At 48.2% G+C, this 25,156-nt stretch overlaps 1 protein-coding gene across 1 annotated transcript in view; it reads right to left on the reverse strand.

Moving 5' to 3' along the window:
* HERPUD2 (HERPUD family member 2) overlaps positions 1–21,691 on the reverse strand; it is a 39,541-nt gene extending 17,850 nt beyond the window's left edge. The window contains exon 1 of the mRNA XM_083468876.1: positions 21,684–21,691. The gene's annotated coding sequence lies outside the window, so the exon portion shown is untranslated. The remainder of the gene's footprint in view (positions 1–21,683) is intronic.
* Between the last annotated feature and the right edge of the window lie 3,465 nt (positions 21,692–25,156).

The following is a 25,156-nucleotide window of genomic DNA, read 5'->3' on the forward strand; positions in this document are numbered from 1 at the left end:
ACGCCTAGGCCGGGGGGCGGGCACCGAGAAAAGACACGCATGCATCTCTTGGCACACGCGCCTGGATTTAAAATTATGGATAAAATAGAATATCTGCATATTTAAGTGGTGCACAGTTCTGGTGGCTTTGTGGGCGCGCGTTATATGGTTTGACTTTATCATTATTCAATTTGTATGCTGCCCTATACCCGCGGGTCTCAGGGTGGTCGCAACATAAAAACACAAAATGCATAATAAACCAAAAGCAAGCCGATCGTTTCCCCACTCCCGCGTGCCCAGCACTTTTTGAAAGGCTGCCTTGGATTACTAATCTCTCCCCCAACCGTAACTCGCTCGCGGAACTCACTGCCACCAGATGCGGTGATGAAGAACCGGTGACATGTCTCTAAAAGAGAATCGGCCATAGTCGTGAAATAGGAGGGGTGAAGGTCAGTGGCAAGGAGCCGTTAGAGCTGAGTCTCCCAAGTTTAGGGGTTCAGTATCACTGAATGCCGCCGTCTGGGACAAAAAGTATCCCCCTTATTACCATCATGGAATCCTAACAGAGCTCTCCTTACCTTGTTTGTGATCATATCTGCAGCTTCCATTTTCTGTTTACCATTATTATCATAGAGCTGTAAGGGACTCCAGGGGTCATCTAGTCCAACCCCCCGCAATGTAGGAATCTCAGCTAAAGCATCCATGACAGGTGGGCTGTGTGTACTAATTAATAATTTTATTATTTCCACCCTGCCCATCTGGCTGGGTTTCCCCAGCCACTCTGGGTGGCTTACAGAACATAAAAAATATAAAACATCACACATTTAAAATTTCCCAATACAGGGAATTTCCCAATCAGATAGTTGTTTATTTCCTTGACATCTGATGGGAGGGTGTTCCACAGGGCAGGCACCACCACCGAGAAGGCCCTCTGCCTGATTCCCTGTAGCTTTGCTTCTCACAGTGAGGGAACCGCCAGAAGGCCCTCGGCGCTGGACCTCAGTGTCCAGGCAGAACGATGGGGGTGGAGACGCTCCTTCAGGTATACTGGGCCGAGGCCGTTTAGGGCTTTAAAGGTCAGCACCAACACTTGGAATTGTGCTTGAAAATGTACTGGGAGCCAATGTAGGTCTTTCAGGACCGGTGTTATGTGGTCTCGGCGGCCGCCCCCAGTATGCAGTCTAGCTGCCGCATTCTAGTTGTAGTTTCCAAGTCACCTTCAAGGGTAGCCCCATTGCAGTAGTCCAAGCTTACCTCGGTTTAAGACCAGCTATTGAGCCAATGTATTCCCCAGGGTGGGATGCTGGCTTGGGGCCAAAGACACCCGGGTTCAATTTCTTGCTCAAGGAAGAAGCCCCGCGCAAGTCTCTCTCTTGGCCCTGCCTGTCTCCTGCTGCGAGAAGGGGAGGCAATAAAGCTATATTGCAACCTGCCTAGTCTAAACGCACATGGATTGCTGGTTTCATGAGCCTGTTTTGTTCCCAAGACAGTCCAGTTAATTGTGACCTGTGTGATGCCTTCATGATGACACACAAGAAGCAGCATTCAGGTGACCTAGTAAATAACTTGAGCCTTAGTCTGATGACACCAGGCAAGGAGAATTGCATGTGCGGTCTTTAAATGCACACCACAGGCAATGAGAGGGTCACTAGATGGTGCTGTTGCTGTGCGTTGTTGAAGAATAAACACCCTTCAAATATGTGCTGCCAGGATGTGGGGAAGAAAGAATTTCCAGCGACTTAAAAATAGCAGCCAATGTTTTATCCATCCATGTGTAGCCACCCAAACCAGAGGTCTGGCAATGGAGAAGAACTGATCTGTATCCCACCCGATCTCTCTCCCTGCTCTGTTACCGAATATAATACAGTAGTTTCTGGGAAACAGGACCTTGTATTTGCTGTGCCTGTGTGTTCTTTGCCACCCTGCATGTTGTTTACATGCACAGACTGAGCTGACCAGGGCTTGCATATAGAACAGGGTGGTGGATATATGCTACCCTAGGGACTCTGATTTCACCAGATGCTCCCCATGCCTGGGTTGAAATCAGGGTGGGGGGCTGGCGGTGGGTTTTGCGACTTTATGTCAGTATGTTTCTCTGACTTCCTGAACCCTGTTCCACCATTCTAAGTTGTGTCTTTACTCTCTGGACCACAGCATTATAAGTAGTAATTTCTGGACCTTAGATTTCGTAGAGTGCTGGACTACAGCTTAAAGATTAGACTTGATGCCATTGGGCAATTCATTCTCTCAGCCTCTCCCACCTCTCAGGGTAATTTTAAGGAAAAGAGGGAGAGCTATGCACACCACTTCAAACTACTTGAAAGATGAAGTGGGATTAAAGTGTTAATACACGCAACAACGGCAGCAAGAATACTTATCGCAAAGTACTGGAAGACACAAGATCTACCCACCTTGGAAGAATGGCAGATGAAGGTGATAGACTACATGGGACTGGCAGAAATGACTGGCAGAATCCGAAACCAGGGAAGAGAGACGGCGGAAGAAGATTGGAAGAAATTCAAGGACTATCTTGGGAAATATTATAAAATTAGTGAATGTTAGATTGATGTTGGACTGAATCAAAGCGGTTATCAACTGTAATGATTAAGATAATTGGGGGGGAAAGAAGAAAGAAAGGTGTAAAATTAAGTGAAAATTGAGGGTGAGGATTTGCTGAATGAATAATTTGAATTGGAATACAAAAAGGGGAGGTATGAGGAGGTCCGAGAAATAAGTTAAAAGAAAATAAGTGAATGAAATTATATGTGTTTTTAATTTTTGTATTTTTGTTTTTTGTCTTTTTTGTATAAATTTTGAAAGGTTAATAAATATATATATATTTTTTAAAAAAAGTGTTAATAGGAATATAGAAAAGAATTCAGCACTACACAATAAAAAAACCTAGAAGATAAACATCATATGTAAGGACGCTAACAGTGTGGTTCTATAGATGTCTGGAAACCAAGCCTTATGGGGAACGCTTGAAGGAGCTGGGTATGTTTAACCTGGAAAAGAGGAGACTGAGAGAAGATATGCTAGCCATCTTCAATTATCTAAAGGGCTGTCACAGGGGAGAAAGATGAAGCTTGTTTTCTCCTGCTCTGGAGGGTAAGACTTGAACCAATGGCTTCAAGTTACAAGAAAGGAGATTACGGAAAAACTTTCTGACAGTAAGAGCTACTTGTCTCCCACAGGAGGTTGTGGACTCTCCTTCTTTGGAGGTCTTTGGAGGTCATCTGTCATGGATGCTTTAGCTGAGATTCCTGCATTGTCGGGTGTCACGATCCAGGGAGTGGGTGGCAAGAGTCCAGAACCGACATGCCAGGACGATGGCGCTGGTGGCAGTCCAACTGGCGAGTCCACAGTCAGGAGCAAGTCCAATGGAGGTCAGGGACTGCAGGATGCAGGAACACAGGAACCAAAGCTGGAATGGGAGAACGGGGGGTTGGACTAAATGAGCCTTGGGGTCACTTCCAATTTTACAATTCTGTGATTCTCTCTGAAGCACCGGTCGGGCCAGAGCCAATTTGATGGAGGAGAATTTCAGGGCAGGGGACAGCTAGCAAAGGGAAGCCAGCGTGGTGCAATGGTTTGAGTGCTGAATTAGGACTTGGGAGAGCAGGGTTCGAATCCCCACTCAGCCATGAAGCTCACTGGGTGTCTGGAGCTGGATTGAGGCGCAGGTCAGCAATAAAACAATAAGTCACCCGATGTCAGCGAAAGCCAAACAGCTCAGATCATAGCAACTGTCATGTACTGAAGTTCTCACCCTGGGCCAGCAGGGGGATACTGTAGATAGTTTTCACTCAGGTCCACATATGCAAATAAGGGATTGAAAGTGACATTCAGTGATTGGATAGTTACAGAAAGTGGTTGCTGTTACGTTGTAGTGGAGCTCTATATAAGCAGGCTGGCTGAACCCTTCAGTTCAGTTCTGTCCTGGCCTGTGAATAAACGAGCTGTTTGAAGAATCACTGCGTCATCTGATATGTTCACCCACAACTTAACAGCAACCCTTTGCAGTAAGTCTTGCCCCAATGAGGTAGGAGGAGGCACAGTCCCATAATGTCATTTGAATGACAAGGGAAAGTGGACTTGTGGCGTTGTGTGACACCTGATTGTAGTGCTTCCTGCTATTCCCCCCACCCTGGCCTCTTGTCTATGAAAGATGATACTATGCCATAATGATGGATTCATCTTTGAAGGAACCACAGGGCCTTGTTGTTCATTTTTAGGCTTTGTGGCAGTTGGCCATGAGGACTGGAGGGTTGTGCCAAAAGACAACTTGCCCCAAATGCGTCCACACACCTTTCAAAATCCCAACAGAGAGCATCTTCTCAGTCAGTTAAAAAAACTAAGCAACGCACAAGCAATCGACGAACAAAAAGTGTGTTATATTTGGTACATAGACTTAACACTGAATAGGCTTTCCTGCCAAACGACTCTCTTCTTTCAACATGAAGTCCCACCGGAGATCAGGAATGAGGCAGACTGTCAGGGTTAGACCAGAGAAAAATGTGAATTTGTCTTATTTTCCATCTAGTCTGTAGATAAATAAAGAGCTGTGGTTAGAAGGGCAGGCCACGAGGGCAGCATTCATATGTATTAAATACAAACAGACATGCCTCCCTTTCTTCTTTTTTAAAGATAACTTGGCATGATGATAAAATGTCTTTGGATGGAAAACAGGTTGACTCTCTGATTAAAAGATAGTACAGTTTGCAACCTGTACAGTAAAGGATTAGATGTAGAAAGCAAAGAGAGAAAGAGATAACTCTACAGTCAGCATTCAATGCTATTATTCCTTTATTCCATCTTAAAAAGCAAAGACATCACCCTGCCAACAAAGGTCCGTATAGTTAAAGCCATGGTTTTCCCAGTAGTGATGTATGGAAGTGAGAGCTGGACCATAAAGAAGGCTGATCGCCAAAGAATTGATGCTTTTGAATTATGGTGCTGGAGGAGACTCTTGAGAGTCCCATGGACTGCAAGAAGATCAAACCTCTCCATTCTGAAGGAAATCAGCCCTGAGTGCTCACTGGAAGGACAGATCCTGAAGCTGAGGCTCCAATACTTTGGCCACCTGATGAGAAGAGAAGACTCCCTGGAAAGGGCCCTGATGTTGGGAAAGATGGAGGGCACAAGGAGAAGGGGACGGCAGAAGACAAGATGGTTGGACAGTGTCATAGAAGCTACCAGCATGAGTTTGACCAAACTGCGGGAGGCAGTGGAAGACACGAGTGCCTGGCGTGCTCTGTTCCATGGGGTCACGAAGAGTCGGACACGACTAAACGACTAAACAACAACAACAATTCCTTTTAAAGAATATGCAGTGAGATTAAATGGATTGAGGGAGGGAAAACACTACCACTTTCTCATCAAGTGGACAGTGGAATTTGCATTGAGAAGAAGCAACAAGGCTGAGTTAAGAGGATATTAGACTAAAGACATTTTGTTACTGAGACGTCTCCGAGATCCCAGAGTGATCCAGTATAGTAGTATATGCCTATGTTTCTCCAGATTTTGCACTACAATTCCCTAGGGAAATGTTGAGTGACCTGGAATCCAGCAACATCTAGAAGGCCACAATTTCCATTATTCCTGACCATTGACCATGCTGGCTTGAGCTGATGGGACAGTTTTCCTACACCAGCTGGAGGGCAACAAGTTCGCCATCCCTGGTATAGTTGGTTGTAAGTATAACCCACTTTTCAATGTATGGGCCTAATGCAATCCCAAACAGCTATAAAGCATATATATAAGGTTCAGTTTTTAAGGATCCTTTCAGTTCAGAAATTGGTTTATTGATTTCAGCTGAGTTGGCTGGCCAAACCTGGACCACTAAAAACCAAACAGGCAGAGGACATTGAAAACGACCCCATAAAACTTGGGCACTGAATTACATATCATAGGCCTGCCATACATCTAGACATTCCCAGGATTTCAAAGGTGGAATTGACTTCCGGCGCTTTATCCTGAATCTTAGGCAAGTCAATTGAAAAATCACTTTTTTGGAATTTTTGTCTTTAAAAAGCTCAGGAACAATTTTCGGGGTGTCCTGGTTTTTACATTTTGAAATGTGGCAACCCTAGTTTATATTGTTTGGTTTTCCCTTCAATATTCAGAAGCCATGGTGCAATTCCTTCCTGTCAAAATCCTTTTGAGTTATCCTCAAACCTTTTGGATCCAGCCCATCAACTGCATGGGGCTTTGCACCCCTTGCTTAAAGAAATAGCTACCAAGCTGTAGAAGAACGGAGGTGAATGTTTTTTGGTCTGCTCCAGAGCTGGGCTCCATGTAATAGCAATTTCCGTGCAACAGGCCTTGGCTAAGACAAGAAGAATTTGTTGTCAAACATTTAAGAGAAGTGTAAACAGTGGTCAAGCAGGAAAATGGGGACTTTCCTCCGGGTACATATTTAGCAAGCAACTTAGTGCTGGAAAACAACAAATGGGACTAAAAAAGAAAGCATGAAATATCACCGCCCATGTTAAAAAGGCCACCCACACATATTGGCCTTTCTTCCCTCATTGGATTATCTGCGAATCAGGAAAGTTCAGGATGCAAGGGATGTGTCACAAGAGCCTGCCAGTCAGTAATCACACAGTTCAAAGATGGAGTTAACTCTTTATTAGCAAAAACGTGATCTCCACCTACTTGCTTGAGTGTGAGGCCTAATGAGCAGAGCAGCTCATTCCTGGTTGTCTACCTCCATGAAAATCAGTTGCCGAGGCTAAAGGTCCTCACCTCCTCCCAGCTGTCTAAGTTCCCTCCTCTCCAGGGCTTTTCATGCCTCTTCTGGATAGGGAGACAAGGGGAGAGGGGAACTCATCACCTGTGACTCATGTCTTGGCCTCCCTCATTCCATTCTCCTTCTTCATCTTCTGCCTCTGATTCTGCACTGCTCTCTGTCACAGACTCTCCCAGCTCACTAAACCCTGTTACCTCCTCAGCTTCCAACATCGCCTCTCCCCAGTCTGCTCTGTCTTCTCCCTCTGACTGCTCACTGCTGTCCCACTAATACTCCCTGGGTGGTTCTCCCAGCTGGTTCCTCCCACCATTCCTCTGGGTCCAACCAGTCCACAGGGGCGTCTTACCCGTAGAGGGTAGTGGCGCGGGGCGCCGGGGCGCCAAGTTCTGGAGGGCACTAGGGAAGAGATGGAGGCTGGACAGGACACCTTCTGGCATCAGCTCATGGCCCTCGCCCGCCTCCACCATGCCACGCCGAAGCAGCGCCGTACCCGGAGCCTGTCTGCCATGGCCACCGCAGCACAAATTGTCCATCTGAGCCAGGAGGCGCTGTGTCCAGTCTCTGCCTCTTCCCCACCGGAGGAGTCGCCCTCCAGCCGCTGCCCGCCTCCTCCAGCCCCATTGGCAGCACCGTCCTCCCTAAAAAACTCTGGGAAAGGGGGGTGCCATGCTTAAGAAGGCCCTGCCAGTCCATGACAGGGTGTCATGTGGATGTCCCGTGGAAGGATAAAAAATAGAGACACAGGCATCTTCAAATCCTCCAGTTTAAGGATGAGCCCTGTATATCTGAAAGAGAATTCGTTGATTGCCAAAAGAGAAAAAGAGAAAAAACCCCACACCCTGTGTTGTCACTGTTTCTACATGTAGCTGTAGGTACAAAAGCACAGGTTTTGGGTTAGAGAAGTCCCTGCAGAACTAGACAGAACAGCAATTAAATGTGTACATTTTGCTTCTGCCATGCCACTTACGAAAAATATCTGCATCATTGCCGTCTTGACACAATCAACGCTTGCTTAATTCAGTGCAAGACTCCCAAGGACAGAAATTAGCACTGTTCTTACACGGCAAACAAAGATTGCTCCGGAAACCATTTTTTTATCTTGGGAAATGATTCGCTTTTGCACGCGTTATCGGGAAGCAAGCGGCAAAGAGAAAATGGCTAAGTATCTACAGAATACAGTTTCTGGGAGCAAATTGGAAAAAGGGCCACCCACTGGGGTGCTCATTGTCAGTGATGGACAAAAAGAGAAACAAATGTTCCCTAATTTGTTGCTGAAAAATAAATACAATGTATTTATGACATTTCTGCCACCCCACAATATAAAGTACTCTAGGGCAGCTTGCCATAAATAAAGCAGTACTCCAGTCCCACAACTAATCTTTCTTGTCCCCATCCCTTTCCCTCTAGCTGAGAAACAACCAAGTTAGCCCTGAAATCTCTCATCCTCTTAGAGCAAACCAACCCCCTCAGCTATTTCCACAAAGCCTGAGAAAACAGATCAGCCATGGAGTATGACCCCAAGAGGTCAACAAACCGTCTATTTCAGAGCTGAGCTATTTTGAAGTGTTTGGGAGGCAAACGTGGAACCTCGTAAGTTTAGCGTTTCAAACTATGTCTACTTTTGGACCGTGCAGTAAAGAAAGTAGTACGTCTTGCTTCTTAAGGTTTCTTAATTGCCATTCCACTTGATGACAAGCAGACTGAAATTCCTGCAATCCCTGCCCTGGCTGCTTTTGCAGGCTTCCTTTATCTGCACAAACATTTCCTGTTCTGCTTTCTCATCCTTCCCCAGAGCCCTGTAAGGGCTTCCTATCATCATTTTCCTCCCATTTCTTTCACTCGAGACCAAATTGTTCCTGCACTGTAACAAGTCTGGCTGTGACATTTGTTTACACAGTGTGCCCCACTTTAATGATCACAAGCACATTTCTGCCTATTACCCTTGAGTTAATATCCTTTGGCTGCCTCCATTTAGCAAATGATATGCCAACATAGATGACAGCCTTGGGGGGTGCTCCTTGACTAAATAATTCGTATAGATTACATGCAAGGCTTTTTTTCTTTTCTTCAGCTGGAGCTCACAGGAGCACAGCTCTGGCATCTCTCAGGTGGATGCCATTGCCATTCTAAGAACAAGTGGAAAGAAGTTCAGGTGAGGTCTGGCACCTTTTTTTTCTGGGAAAAAATGCATAGAATACAAGTATGAGACCTGATCCCATCCAGTCCTTCGACATACGAAGATATTCTTCCTGCCTGCCCCATAGGGTCACCACCCACTCTGTACAATACTGGATGGTTCCATATTTCAGTGTAAACTGTTCTTCTCTTTCTTCTTCTTCTTCGGCGATCACTCATAGCTGAGTAAGATTGTCTTCCATAAACATGCTTTTAACAATGAGTCCGTAAGTGACTGTGGAGGCCAATTCTGGATCCACACGTCCTTCCACAGTGGGGACATTGGTTTCCGGGCGGGAGTTGATCATGGTGTGGATTTGCCAAGTGTGCCTTCCTCTTAGCACTTTTCTCCCTTGCGTCCAGAGTTCAAGTGTCTTCAAAGCCCATGACACCTTTGGTAAAGGCTGTTCTCCAACTGGAGTGCTCACAGGCCAGTGTTTCTCAGTTGTCAGTGTTTTCTTAGATTTGCCTTGAGACAGTCTTTAAACCTCTTTTGTTGACCACCAGCATTACGCATTTTTAAGTTCGGAATAGAGTAGTTGCTTTGGAAGACGATCATCAGGCATCCGCACAACATCTCTCACTCTCACACACACTGCGGCTTCTACAGGGAAGATATTGCTGGCTTGCCTGGAGAAAGCTCTTCCTTCCTTCCTTCCTTTTTTTCTCCTCGCTCCCTCTCCTTATCCCACCCCTAAGAAGGAGCAAACCAGGGCAAGGTTTTCAGGTTGTTGCTTCCAGTTCCCTGCAGCTTTGGCTGGGTGAAGGCGGCCATCTGCAGAGCTGCAGCCTGGGAGCGCTGTGCCCTGTCCCTCAGAGAACTACAAGTTCTGAGTCTCTAAAAACAAGCGGTTTTATGTCAGTGTAACCCAGAAACCCCAGTTCTGAACATAGTTAACTGCATGATATTTGAGGAGGGTGGGGAAGCAGCTCCCCGCCAGGCTTGCCCCCTACCCTGCCAAATATTTCAGAAATTTATTTCAGAAATTTAACATGTGGAACAAAGCTCACCCCCTTCATCAGAATATGCTGGGAGCCTCAATGCGCCCTTCTGGAGGCTTCACCCGGGGCAAAAAAACCAGATAGCCCCCCCCCAGCTATGTTAGGATTGCTATGGGTCCAGTGGCGTAGCGTGGGTTGTCAGCACCCGGGGCAAGGCAAGTAATTTGCGCCCCCTAACCCGTGGATTTGCGCCCCCTAACCCATGGATTTGCGCCCCCTAACCCTAACCCCCAGATGTTGTGCCCGGTGCAGCCGGGCCCCCCTGCACCCCCCACGCTACACCACTGTATGGGTCCAAATTTCCCAGCCATATCCAGAATACTGCAGTCAGAAGCAACGCCCAGGTGGAAATAGGTTTTTTATATGTCCAGGGAAATCCGGACATATGGCAACCCGTGTCGGTTTTGGCAATTTTCCTTAAAACTTCTTTGCCCGAAAAAGCCCAACAATTTTTCTGTCTGGATTTTCCCTGTTTGAAATATGTCAACCGTGCCATATGTTCCATTTGCTCCGCAGAAAGCAGCTCTGAGATAGGTCCAACAGCCTTGCCATTGCATTTCTAACCACAACATGCCTAGTATTTATGTTTCATTCCTTTACAGAAATCCTCCATGGTCGTTGCTGAACAACAGACGAGTTGGTGACCTTCAAGCCCTTTATCTCAAACTGCCACGCTGACATCGAAGTGGCAGATGTGGAGAGGGTTTATCTTTAGCTCCTTTCAAGGCTTAGGAGAAGCTGAAGATAAGCCCAAGCTCAACCCCAAACTGTGACAGAGGGTCCGTGTTGTGGTGGAGTCCTACAAGCAGACAAAGTGTGCCACCAACCTGGTCACTGACTTATTTTATTTTATTGACAGTGGGCAAGAAGCCACCATCTTTACTGCAGGAAATTTACGATTCAAACTTGTCTCCGTCTGATGAGGTTGCATGCAGTAAATAGACAAGGCTGGAAGGATAAGATCTCAGAGTCTGGTTAACTGAAAACTCACCACTGACACAACACAAGCGAAGACAAATTGCCAGTTGCCAGAAAATGCGCTTAGTTCACAAAGGAACTCTTCTGGTGGTGTGCGTTGCAGACATCTGTATGTAGCTATCAGACAGAAGAAAAAGGCTGCAATTCTAGACATGCTTGCTAGTGAATTAGCCTCATTGCGAACAGCGGGCTATACTTCAGAGTAAACATGCGTAGGATTGTGCTGCACTCAACTTTTTTTGAAAGGCAAGTAGCAAAAACGATAAAATTAAAGTGAGGAATGTAAGTGAGGAATGGCTACAAACAGGATGATACAGTTCACAAACTGGGGTTGTTGTTCATTTATTATTATTATTATTATTATTATTATTATTATTATTATTATTATTTTAATAATTTTTTATTTTCAATGCAGAATCATAACAAAGATTACAAACATTGAATCCAAAATAATACTATACAAACAAAAATCCCCGGAACATATAGGGGGGAAAAACAGAAAAGGGAAAGGGAAAAAAACAAAGGAAACAAAACTAAACTAAACAAAAACAAAAAAGCACACATCTACAGAAAAAAACCATATCATTACATACATAAACACAAATTGACTTCCTTCCTTTGTTCTAAGACCTCAGAAAATTTACTCTTACTGTATTGTTGTGTCTAATTAGATTACTTCCACCTTGGTACTTTTTATTTTTTTACACCATTTTTCTTTTTCTTTAACCCTGTAAAGCATCATTCATTACATATATATATATTGTTCATTACGTATATATTGTTCATTTATTATTGTGACAAGAATGGTCAACGCTTCCATACAACTATTTTCCATTGCTTTCGCTGCTAGGGAGTTTCTCCATGAGTAAATCATCTGGATTTAATGCATTCATAAAATGGAAAAAAAATCACAATGAAGCTGTTTTGTCCAGTGTGTGCATGAATCTCTAAGTGACTTTAAGGAAATCTGTTTAAATGGGATGTCTCATTCTCACCTGGTACCCAGCTGCTTTAAGAATTGTGGTACATAAACTTGGGCAAAGCAGGATATATGGTTTTCTGAGTCCTGCACAGGCATCGGTGGCTGAAGGAAGGCAGACAGATTAATTGCTCAGGGAAACAACAGAAAGCTAAAAGGGAGACTAACAGTAATTCCTGTGTGGAAGGAACAGATACGAAGGGACAAAGAGCATCTGCCCACATCTAAGCCTGCCAACCCTGGGTTTCTGAGGCTAGAGCAGGGGTGATAAACTTCTAACCCACAGACCAAATTTGACCTAGCATGCGTCTCAGTTTGGCCTACAGGTGATGAGTGATGGGACCTTCCGGTTTCTCAGACACCATGACACTCAATATCATGGGCACAAACTTTTGTCTAAATTTCTAGGCCGCAGACACAACATACAAACAACCTTACTTTTCCTGATACAGTGGTACCTCAGGTTAAGTACTTAATTCATTCCGGAGGTCCGTTCTTAACCTGAAACTGTTCTTAACCTGAGGTACCACTTTAGCTAATGGGGCCTCCCGCTGACAGAGCACGATTTCTGTTCTCATCCTGAAGCAAAGTTCTTAACCTGAGGTACTATTTCTAGGTTAGCGGAGTCTGTAACCTGAAGCATATGTAACCCGAGGTACCACTGTAGTGGAAAACAGGTATTATAAACATCATTTAAAAAAAAAAAAACCCCAGCTAAAATGTGTGAGAGAAGTGTGTTTCAGGGTATTGAATATAACAGACTATACAGTCACAACATCTACTGGCTAAAACCTACAAATGCATTGCTTTTCTTTTTATGAGGATCTTGGATTTTGCCATCTTTAATCAAAGCATGGGTCTTCCGTGTCTTATCTTCAGCTGTGCTCCTTTTCAATAACTCCTACTATTGCATCTTACAATGTGTTAATTGAGGGACGCGGGTGGCGCTGTGGTTAAACCTAGGACTTGCTGACCAGAAGGTCGGCGGTTCGAATCCCTGCGATGGGGTGAGCTCCCGTTGCTCGGTCCCAGCTCCTGCCAACCTAGCAGTTCAAAAGCACATCAAAGTGCAAGTAGATAAATAGGTACCACTCCGGCGGGAAGGTAAAATGGTGTTTCCGTGCGCTGCTCTGGTTCGCCAGAAGCGGCTTAGTCATGCTGGTCACATGACCTGGAAGCTGTACGCCGGCTCCCTCGGCCAGATGAGTGCCGCAACCCCAGAATTGGTCATGACTGGACCTAATGGTCAGGGGTCCCTTTACCTTTACCTATGTGTTAATTACTTTGGCTATTTTTCTGTTCTGTTCCCCCCTGTTTTATTTTATAACCATATTCTGTCCAACTTTACTTGGTCTCTTCTTTGGTCTCTCTTTGGTCTCTCTTTCCCCCCCAAACAGCACAAACTATACACATTTTTAAAAAAAGACTAATCACCATCAGCATTTTCAATCCAGCTGAACAAAGGCAGAGAGAATTCAAAAAAGGGAGAATGAAATATGCATTAAGCTGAGAAGGAAGAGAACAAAAGGAGTTCAGTGTTACACAAGAAGGGAGAAGAGAAAAATAAAAACATCAGATCCAGAAAAGCAAATATCCCCTTAATATAATCAGAAAACTGATTTAGAACATCTACACTTGCAAACAAACAAGGACAGGCCAGCATTTTTTTAAAAAGCCAATCTTGTGTTGAGAGAACTATCATAATTTTCTCTGTAATATATGTAAAAGCACATGTTAGAGAATCCATTGCTGGGCATCTTTCTGAGCTGAATTTATTTTCTCTTCAAAGTGGTTGCCTTTTAAAGAAGTAAAAATATATATGGCAGCTTCAGCCATCACATTCTTGTTTTCGGCATCAGTTTTATCATTCTTTTTAAAGGAAATTGCTACTCTCAACATGGCTAATTGGATGGAATATTGTAAACCATGAAAGTGTCTTGTAACCAGCTTTTTAAGAATTTATTACACCCTAAAATTAAAAGCAGAAGTACGTCTGTGTTTTCACCTCCTAAGGGCAAAACAGCAATTCAGACAAAATCAGCCACGCTGTAATTAATACAGTAAGTAGATGACAGACCAGGGGAAGAATCCAAGTCATGATTGCTCCTATAAGGCTGCAAATATAGATAACAGTGATGGCATAGAATTTGGTTGGCAGAAGGAGACTTCTAAGCCAGTGCAGTGTAGTGGTTAGAGCATCAGTCTAAGACTGGAGAGATCTGTGTTCAAGTCCTCTCTCTGATGCAAAGCTTGCTCTCGGCTCAGTTGCTACAGCCCTATTCAGGAGTTAGTTTCCCTACTTCAGGCCCCTCTGTCCATCCCCGCCTTCCCCTTGATCAGAGTTCTAGGTCTTGTGGGGAGCTTAACAACTTTATGGTGAGCACAGACACCTCCCTCCCCCCACTGCTTAAGTTGTATTGCTTTCAGTCGGATCTAGGTGCAACTAATTTAGGCTGCAATCCTAATTATTTATACTCAAAAGTAAGCCCTGTCAAATTCAGTGGACCTTATTCCCAGGAGACATGTGGATTTAGGATTGCAGTCTTAGTTTGGATTTGACCTAAACCACCCATAACAATAAGGGACGCGGGTGGCGCTGTGGGTTAAACCACAGAGTCTAGGACTTGCCGATCAGAAGGTCGGCGGTTCGAATCCCCGTGACGGGGTGAGCTCCCGTTGCTCGGTCCCTGCTCCTGCCAACCTAGCAGTTCGAAAGCACGTCAAAAGTGCAAGTAGATAAATAGGTACCACTCTGGCGGGAAGGTAAACGGTGTTTCCGTGCACTGCTCTGGTTCGCCAGAAGCGGCTTAGTCATGCTGGCCACGTGACCCGGAAGCTGTACGCCGGCTCCTTCGGCCAATAAAGCGAGATGAGCGCCGCAACCCCAGAGTTGGTCACAACTGGACCTAATGATCAGGGGTCTCTTTACCTTTACCTTACCCATAACAATTGCATACCTATTGCTATTCTAACAGAGCCACCCTGTATCAAAGAAAGTGTATCCAAAGATTGGGGAAGTGATATACAGTGGAACCTCAGGTTGCGGACGTAATCTGTGATGGAGGCACGCCCACAACCCACAGCGTTCGCATCATGAAGCACCACATCGGCGCAGGCACCGGTGAAATTTGGTGCTTCTGCACAGGCACAAAGTGTGATTTAGCGCTTCTGCACATGCATGAGTGGCGAATCCCGGAAGTACCCGTTCCGGTATTTCTGGGTTTCCCGTGGTCCGTAACACGAAAACACGTAACCTGAAGCGTCTGTAACATGAGGTATGACTGTATTAACACCCCCCAGCAAAATACTATATATAATTCATTTTAGTTTATACCCCCCATAGCCAAGATAGCCAAAAAAGTAAAATAAAATACGTAGTAAAAAGTTGACGATAAATATAACAATAACATATTTATGTTATTGTTATAACGTAAGAATCAGATAAGCGTGGATTCAATAAATCAGACAATGGCAACTGGTTAAAATCATTATATGTGTATAAAACCATGTAGGGCATTCCACAGCCACCAACTCAAGGAGCACAAACTGACATCTGATCAGCTGTTAATTATTCCTTAATAACAGTATTTGTTGTAGTGTGTGGAGTCAAGAATATACAGAGAGTGGTTCGAGTTACTAAGAGCAGAGAGAGAATGAAGCATTATCTGGGTTTTCTATATTTTACACTGTTTTGCTATTGGACTACAGTTCCAAACATTAGAACCAAACATCTAGGAGTTGCAGAGAACAGTTTCCAACACTCCCACCTGAAAAGGAGCCCTGTCTAACTATCAAAGCCGGGTAATATTTAGCAACTAGGAGGGGACAGGAGAACTGAACTTGACAAGGTGATTTATAGAGGCTATTAGTGGTTTTGTTGGACTGGATTTTTAATTATTTGTCAGATGCCTGAAGCCTGGGATAGGCATGCCTGTGTATTATGTATGTTGAAATCTAAGCACTGTAAATAAATTAATAAGGGTGTGGAGAAATGGCTGGCATGTTAGCAGTTTGCATCCCTGCAGCTCAGCAGATACTGTTCCCATTAATGAGAAGCAAGGAGAAGAAAAAATAGAGGTGCTGTACAAGCCTAACAAGATAAAAAAAATTCCTTCCAGTAGCACCTTAAAGACCAACTAAGTTAGTTCTTGGTATGAGCTTTCGTGTGCATGCACACTTCTTCAGATACACTGAAACAGAAGTTGCCAGATCCTTCTATATAGTGAGAAGGTGGGGAGGGGTATTACTCAGAAGGGTGGTGGGAATGGGTGATTGTCAGATAGCTGACCACCCTTCTGAGTAATACCCCTCCCCACCTTCTCACTATATAGAAGGATCTGGCAACTTCTGTTTCAGTGTATCTGAAGAAGTGTGCATGCACACGAAAGCTCATACCAAGAACTAACTTAGTTGGTCTTTAAGGTGCTACTGGAAGGAATTTTTTTTTTATTTTGACTATGGCAGATCAACACGGCTACCTATCTGTAACTAAGCCTAACAAGGTATATTCAGAAGGAAATCCTATTGAAATGAATGAGGCTTGCTCCCAGGTCCATGGGGTTGAGCCTGGAGAAAGCAACTTTCCAAAACAATGAATACACCAAAACACAGTCGTCCGTTGAAATTCTCTCTTTTCTGAATTTTGCAATGAAGTTTTCCGTCCAAGTAATATGTACAAGAATGCACGTAGTCGGGTAAAGTGTGCGTAGGGTAAAGTGTACTTTATGTGACAAAGTGAGAAACTGATGGCCTACAGGTTTTCGTGATAGTCCTGGCATTTGGGGGGGGGGCAGTTGGAGACTATGGATCAAGGTAAAAATGTAAAGGACAAGTGAGAACACAGATCTGGATTAGAAGAAGAAGAAGAAGAGTTTGGATTTGATATCCCGCCTTCCACTCCCCTTCAGGAGTCTCAAAGCGGCTAACATTCTCCTTTCCCTTCCTACCCCACAACAAACACTCTGTGAGGTGAGTGGGGCTGAGAGACTTCAGAGAAGTGTGACTGGCCCAAGGTCACCTAGCAGCTGCATGTGGGGAAGCGGAGACGCGAACCCGGTTCCCCAGATTATGAGTCTATCACTCTTAACCACTACACCACACTGGCTTGTGCTACCATAACTTGTGCATGTGCTACCATAGCAAGGGGCAGATGAGGATGGAGCTGAGTTAATAGTGATTTTGTAAACATTGTTAATACGTTGATGGTCCCTGCAAAGTTTCATGCTCAGTACTTTGCATGAGTTGGCAATCAGCTGATCTTTGTGGTTTCTGGGCACAGGGCTATGGAAGCCTTGCCATTCAGATGCAACTGTTACATGACCATCTCTATAGCAGACATAGAAATCGATAGCCGGGAATCAACCCAACCCAATTGTGTTCCCCAAGGCATTTTTCCCCCATGAAAAGAATCAACAATAGCCGGGGATTCTTGACATCACACCTTATCCTACAAGGAAAGAATGTCAACTTTACCTCTCTGCTCCAAATAAATGACCTTTTAAGGGTACTGGTTGCAAATCGCACCCCACAAAGATGCACTCTGGAAGAGAGAGAATCTACGGGGATAAAGATTAACGGCATATTTGCTGGTTTGAGATAAGACCTGACTTTTATGGCCCAACTTCAAATGAAGATGTGCTGCACACCCTGTGGTATGTGGATCTGGATTCCGATGCTTTAAGACAGCAAATTCTGCGCCCAAGAAGCTAATTCTCTAAATAAATAAAAAGGGACTTGCTCTTGGTTCTTATGCACACTTGATTTAAACGTTCTGTTTTGATTATGATCCCACCCCCTATTTTCCTTGTGCAACGTGAGATGTTTCGTGCTCCATCTTTCGCTTAGCAAAGCGTGAAGAGAGAGGAGCCACCAAAATGAATGAGCAAGGAAGCATTTGCACATGATCGTTTGAGGATCTGCGAGTGCGGGAACCGTGAACTCTGTTAATATTGAACTTTCGTTTAGGGCCTGGGTCCAAATATGAAGTCCTAAGAAATCTTAGCAGTCCCGAAAAGGAGATTAGTTAAATACTGCTGGACAACAGGAGCAACAAGTGGACAGGAATGATGGACTGTGCCCATTTCCAAGATAGTAGAGGGGAGCTGTTGTGCTGCTAACAGGTAGCTAGTAGACCAAGAGAGCAAGTGAGAATGCATATTTGCATCCATGTCCCAAAATGGATGGGACTAGTATCCCGCAAGAGGGCTGATAAATATTTTAAATAAAGGAATCCTAATGCAGTACAGGCAACCCCCGAATTTATGCATATTCAGTATATTCGATATGTGCGTGATCATGCATACGTGCATTGCTCGGAATCTGGAAATGACCTGAAAACATCACAAAAAGGGTGGAATGGGGGCCAAACTGGGTGAGTGCAGGCTTTTTCAATGGTGTACCAAATACAGTGGTACCTCAGTTTACTAACTTAATCCGTTCCGGAAGCCCGTTCTTAAACCGAAACTGTTCTTAAACTGAGGCACGCTTTCCCTAATGAGGCCTCCCACTGCTGGTGCCCTTCCACCATTCAGATTCCATTCTTAGACTGAGGTAAAGTTTGCGAACTGGGACACTATTTCCGGTTTTGCGGAGTTTGTAAACTGAATCGTTCTTAAACAGGACTGTTCTTAAACCGAGGTACCACTATTGTCAGAGCTGCTTGAAGATCCTAGCTCACAGAGGATCACGCTAGCCAGCGGTCATTAAGTAAAAGTCTTTATTGAATTACAGTTTCCATTCTCACGCTGCTGCGCGCAACTCTACGCCTAGTAGCTAGGTCGGCGAAGCTCCGTCTGAGTCTCCGCCCTGTGTGCACCAACTTAATATCCTAGCCTTGCTCCACCTTTTCCTCCTGACTGTCCTCCTCTGGGTCCCTCTACCCCCCGGGGCTTCTTCCTTCCGGGATTCTTCTGACGCTGACCCAGACCCTCCTGCCTCCTTGCGCCGGGCTTTAGGACCTGGCTCTCTTTCGGGGCTGCTTACTGCGCCGCCTTCCTCTGCATTTGAACTTGGCGCGCGCGCCCAACCTTCCACTTTCCTCTCAACCGTTTCTTCGCTCCCCGATGGAGGTGTGGCCATCCCCGACTCATGTCCTCCCTCCTGTGGAGGTGTGGCCACTCCTGACTCATGTCCTCCCTCCTGTGGTGAGCTGCCAGCGCTTCCCCCCTGGCTCCCTTCCTCTTCCCTGCTTCCTGGCGGTGACGCTGGTCCCGATTTCCAGCTGCTCCCCCCTGAGTCCTCTCTGGCTCTGTCTTCCTGGGGTGCCCCCCTAGACTCCCCCCTTGCCCTCGCCACTGGTGCTCCTTTCTGTGAATCCTCTGATTCACTGGAAAGACTAGGAGATCTCGGGTCGTCGTCGTCACTCATCTTTTCTTCTGCCTCCTCCCCTTCGCTCTCTGTTTCCTCCCTTGCCCGTGCTTCTGCTCCTAAACCCCTGACATCCATCCCCCCCTCGAAGCCCCCCATTCCCCCCTCCCCTCCTTCCGGTGCTGGAGCTGGGGGCTGCTGTTGCAAAGGGACGAACGTCGGGTATCGGTCGCTTCCCGTGGCAGGCCTCCATCTGAAGTCTCCCGGGTCTTCCCCCCCGCTCTCGTCGACGACAGTCACCTCCGCTTCCATCTCTGTGCCGCCGTGCTCGAAACCAGGGTCGTCCCCGAAAACGTCCATGTCCGCCTCTCCCTCACTTCCTCCTGTCGGTGTTGCTCGTCCTGGGCCTTCCAGCCACCGTCTGCGCCACTGCTCCTCTGGCCTATCGTCCCACCAATACGAGGGTTCTGATGCAGATCCCGAGGGTGACCCCTCCGGGGAACGGACGTCTTGTGTCGGGTCCTCGTCCGAGTCGAACCCCCGGAAAGTGCTGGCCGAAAGTGTGGGCGTGAAAAGCCAGTCGTCAAAATATTCTGCTGGCATAGGTCTATGGGGAAAGAGGGCATGAAACTCGTCTTTGAGCAGAGGTTCGTCCAAGGCGTAGCCCGGCACCCAGCTGTTCGCACTGGCCGGGGTGCCCTCCTTGGCGAGAAAGTATTCTACCCCCTCTTCCCCCCATCTGGAGTCCAAAATCTCAGTGACTTCGTTGATGCGCTCCTTCTGTGCCACTTCCGCGTGCCCTGTTCTGTCTCTGACCGGACTCGGCGCTGTTCCGGGTTCCTGGAACCTGTGCGGTGCCTTGTAGGGAGTGAGCACCGATCTGTGGAATACCGGATGCATTCTGGAACCCTCCGGAAGTGCCAGTCTGAAAGCTACCGGGTTGACCTGCTCTTCGACTTGGTAGGGCCCCAGTTGCTTATGCCCTAGTTTCTTCTTGGCCAACGACCTGGCCGGCACTGCGTGGGCTGCTAACCAAACCCAGTCTCCCACGTGGAGCTCTTCTCCAACCCTTCTGTGCTTGTCCGCTTGTACCTTGTATGCGTGCTTGGCCAGCTCCAGGTGGCGCCTCAGCTGATCGTGGACCTCCTGTAGCTCCGACGCGAACGCATCTGCTGTCTGCGGCTCCCCCTCCCCCATTCTTTCCAGTCCCGGGAAGGTTCTGGGGTGCCTCCCGTTGTTGGCGAAGAACGGCGTGACCCCCGTGGACACGTGCTTCGTGTTGTTGTAGGCGAACTCGGCAAGCGGTAGGTAATCCACCCACGTCGCAGGCTGTTGATTTGCATAACATCTCAGGTACTGCTGCATGATGGCATTGACCCGCTCCGCTTGCCCGTTGGTCTGCGGGTGTCTCGCCGACGCCAGGTTGATCTTGACGTTCAGGAAGCCCATCAGCTTCTGCCAGAAATTCGAGATGAACTGCCGCCCCCGGTCGGACAGAATAGACCGTGGCAGACCATGAACCTTGAACACGTGGTCTATGAACAGTTTGGCGGTTTGCTCCGCCGTGGCCACCTTCGCACACGGAATGAAATGCGCCATCTTGGAAAACAGGTCCACCACCACCAGCACTGCCGTCTTGCCCCTTGAGCTGGGCAGATCCGTGACAAAGTCCAGCGCCACCCTTTCCCAAGGTTCGACCGGAGTTTGCAGCGGTTCCAACAGTCCGGCCGGCGGTTTGTGCACTGGTTTGGCCCTCTGGCAGGTGTCGCACCTCGCCACGTAGTCTGCGACCTCCCCTCTCATTCCAGGCCACCAGAAATCCCTGGCTACTAATTCCACCGTCTTCTCCTTGCCAAAGTGCCCGGCCGTGGGCGCGTCGTGCAGCTGCTGCAGCACCTTGGCTCGAAGTTCGTCTCCCGGCACATAGATGGCCCCTTTTCGGATGAGCAATCCATCTCGTAGCCGGAAACCGTCGGCCGCTGCCTTGCCCCTTTGCACCTCTGCCATCTTTGCTTGTGCGAAGGAGTCCTCCTGCAACGCACGTCGCACCGCCTCTAGGTCCACGGTCGCCGCGGCGCACGCCCACACTGCTGGTGCGAAGATGTGCATGGCGGCCGCTGGCGTTGCGTCTTCCAGATACTGTGGCTTACGGGAGAGAGCGTCTGCCATGATGTTGGTGTCCCCCGGGACATACTCTATTCAGAAGTCGAAGTTTGCAAAGAACTCAGCCCAACGTATCTGCCTCTGGTTCAGGAACTGTGCCGTGCGCCAGTGCTCTAGATTCTTGTGGTCCGTGCAAACCTGCACCGTGTGCTTGGCGCCGATCAGAAAGTGCCTCCACGCCTTGAACGCTGCGTGAATGGCCAGCAACTCCCTGTCCCAGATGGTGTAGTTCTGTTCGGACTTGCTGAGCTTCCTGGAGTAAAACGCTCCCGGTCGCCACACCCCCTGCGGGTCTTTCTGCAACAGGACCGCCCCCACGGCTCTGTCCGAGGCGTCTGTCTCCACCCTCATCGGCTTGCTGGGGTTGACATGAAGCAGCTGCTCTTCCGACGCGAAGAGACGCTTGAGTGCCTGAAAGGACTGCTCCGCCTGCGCTGTCCAAACGAACTTCTTCTTCTTGGAGCTAAGCGTGTCAGTGATGGCCGCTGTCTGCATCGCGAAGCCCTTGATAAACTTGCGATAGAAGTTCGCAAAGCCGACAAACCGTTGGACCTCCTTCCGGTTGCGCGGACTCTTCCAATCCAACACCGCTCGAACCTTGGCGCTGTCCATGGCGAGCCCCTTGTCAGACAGCTTGTAGCCCAGAAAATCCACCTCCGGCACGTCAAATTGGCACTTCTCCAGCTTGGCGTAGAGCCTATGTTGCTTTAGCCTGCTCAGCACTTGCTTGACGTGTCCGTCATGCTCCTGCTGCGACTCCGAAAAGATCAGGATGTCATCTAAGAAACAGACGCACGTCTTGTAGAGAAGTCCCGCCAACACGTGATGCATAAACGCTTGAAAAACGTGGGAGCCATTTTGCAATCCAAAAGGCATAACTCTATATTCGTAGGTCCCCAGTGGCGTGAACATGGCTGTCTTCCACTCATCTCCTTCCCGCATGCGAATGAGGTTGTACGCCCCCCGCAGGTCCAACTTGGTGAACACTCTGCCCTTCCGTACCTTTGCGAGGAGGTCGTCAATACGGGGCATGGGGAAGTCCGATGGCCTAGTCAGACTGTTCAAAATCCTGTAATCCACTACCAGTCTTTTCTGGGGCGTGTCCCGCTTCTTAACAAAGAATACGGGACTGCCCCCCACTGCCCTGGACTCCCGGATGAAGCCGCGTTGCAAGTTATGGTCAATGAACTCTTTGAGTTCCTGCAGTTCGTCCTCTGACATGGAATACAGTTTCCCTTTCGGCAGCGCCGCCCCCGGCAGCAGGTCAATTTTGCAGTCATATGGTCTGTGAGGGGGTAGCCTGTCTGCCTCCTTCTCGCAGAAAACTTCCAAAAATTCAGCGTACTTGTGTGGAATCGCTTGCAGCGTGCCTAGCAGCAGCTGTGACTCCTCTTCCTCTCCTTCCTGCCTGGGCACGATGCAGTGTTCAGCACAAAAGGAAGAGCCGAAGGTCAGCTGCCTCTGGTACCAAGCCATCGCTGGGCTGTGCTTGTCCAGCCAACTCATGCCCAATACAATGGGCGTGTCAGATAGTCGAGTGACGTTGAAGCTGATGATTTCTCTGTGATTCCCAAGTCGCATCACCATTGGTGGCGTCTGCTTCACCACTTGCCCCCCGAGCAGCTCCCTGCCATCCACCGTGACAACCTGCAGGGGCAGTGTGGCCGGCAGCAACTGCACAGCGTGCCTGTCGACAAAGTCCTGCCCTATAAAGTCCGCATTGCTGCCTGAGTCAATGGTGATTGGCACGTCCATGGTGATTCCATTGGGCAGTTGGAGAGACGCTGTGAGCCTCACTACTGGTTTGGGCGGGAGGGGGTTCACGGGCTGTAAAATCGCTGGGGACTGCGTCACTAACACGTCTGGCTGGGCCCCAGTGCCTCTTCCTCCAGCCAGACAGCCTCGTTTCCCTGCTGTGGTCCTCCTTGCTGTGTTGCTGCAGTCACCATTGCTGAGGCTGCAGTGAGCTTGTGGGGCCTCTGGGGACACTCTTTCGCCATATGCCCTGGCTCCTCACAGACGTAACACTTCCTGGTCCCTCTAGGAGGCTTCGCTTTCACTGCTGCTGGTGCTAGGGCTCTGGTTGCTGACTGAGCCCTTGCACCTCCCACCTCCATAGGTTCGGCTCCTCCTCCTGGCGGAGGCGTGGATTGCGCCCGCGCTGCTTCCCTGGGAAAGAAGGAGGGGCCCCCGGCTGGTTCGCGCCCTCCACGCCCTTCGTCCCTGTTCCACGGACGTCCTTCCAGCCTCACCCCCACTGCCAGCGCCCTCTGAACGACCTCCTGGGTGGTTCGGGGTCTCTCCCCCCTGGCGATCTCATCTTTAATCGAGTTATGCAGCCCCTCCCAAAAGAGGTCTCTTACAGGAGCCGAATCTCTGTCCCATTCCAGGGCACTGACCAAGGCGAAAAAGCGGGCATGGTACTGCCTGACGCTGGCCCTCCCTTGTCTCAGCCCATGCACCTCCTTCCGTGCAAGATCCACGTCAATACTTGATAAAAAACACCCATCCATTGCTTTAATAAAGGCATCTGCATTCTGTAGCGCCGGATCCTTATCTCTCCATAAATTGCGTAGCCATGCTCTCGCATCCCCATGCAGATGGGACATGATGAACCCCACTCTCTCTTGTTCATCTCTAAAGTCTTTATGCAGCAGTTGCAGTGCGCACAGTACGTCGGCTCTAAAGTTGGGATACTGTTGCAGGTTCCCATCGAAGTGAGAGACCAGCCCGCCTGTCCGTCTCGCCAACCCAATGCCCTCCTGCCGGGGTGTCTGCTTTGTCAGCACGTCTAACCTGACCTGGAGATCCCTGCAGGCTGCGGCTGCTTCCTCCTCCCTCTTCCTGGATGCTAGAGCCTCGGCGTTCAGTTGTGCCACCGCGTTTCTGAGTTCCTCTATCTGCTGCTCAGCCGTCATGTCGTCTGCCGTTCGTGAGCTTGCTAGTAGGCACCTGTGTCTCTCCCCTCCTCGAGGCTGTAGATGCCCACAAGTAGAGACGGAGCTTACTGTCAGAGCTGCTTGAAGATCCTAGCTCACAGAGGATCACGCTAGCCAGCGGTCATTAAGTAAAAGTCTTTATTGAATTACAGTTTCCATTCTCACGCTGCTGCGCGCAACTCTACGCCTAGTAGCTAGGTCGGCGAAGCTCCGTCTGAGTCTCCGCCCTGTGTGCACCAACTTAATATCCTAGCCTTGCTCCACCTTTTCCTCCTGACTGTCCTCCTCTGGGTCCCTCTACCCCCCGGGGCTTCTTCCTTCCGGGATTCTTCTGACGCTGACCCAGACCCTCCTGCCTCCTTGCGCCGGGCTTTAGGACCTGGCTCTCTTTCGGGGCTGCTTACTGCGCCGCCTTCCTCTGCATTTGAACTTGGCGCGCGCGCCCAACCTTCCACTTTCCTCTCAACCGTTTCTTCGCTCCCCGATGGAGGTGTGGCCATCCCCGACTCATGTCCTCCCTCCTGTGGAGGTGTGGCCACTCCTGACTCATGTCCTCCCTCCTGTGGTGAGCTGCCAGCGCTTCCCCCCTGGCTCCCTTCCTCTTCCCTGCTTCCTGGCGGTGACGCTGGTCCCGATTTCCAGCTGCTCCCCCCTGAGTCCTCTCTGGCTCTGTCTTCCTGGGGTGCCCCCCTAGACTCCCCCCTTGCCCTCGCCACTGGTGCTCCTTTCTGTGAATCCTCTGATTCACTGGAAAGACTAGGAGATCTCGGGTCGTCGTCGTCACTCATCTTTTCTTCTGCCTCCTCCCCTTCGCTCTCTGTTTCCTCCCTTGCCCGTGCTTCTGCTCCTAAACCCCTGACAACTATATACATGTTTTCATTGGCG

This window comes from Podarcis liolepis (genome assembly GCF_965112155.1).
Source record: "Podarcis liolepis genome assembly, chromosome: 12".
Taxonomy (NCBI): Eukaryota; Metazoa; Chordata; class Lepidosauria; order Squamata; family Lacertidae; genus Podarcis; species Podarcis liolepis.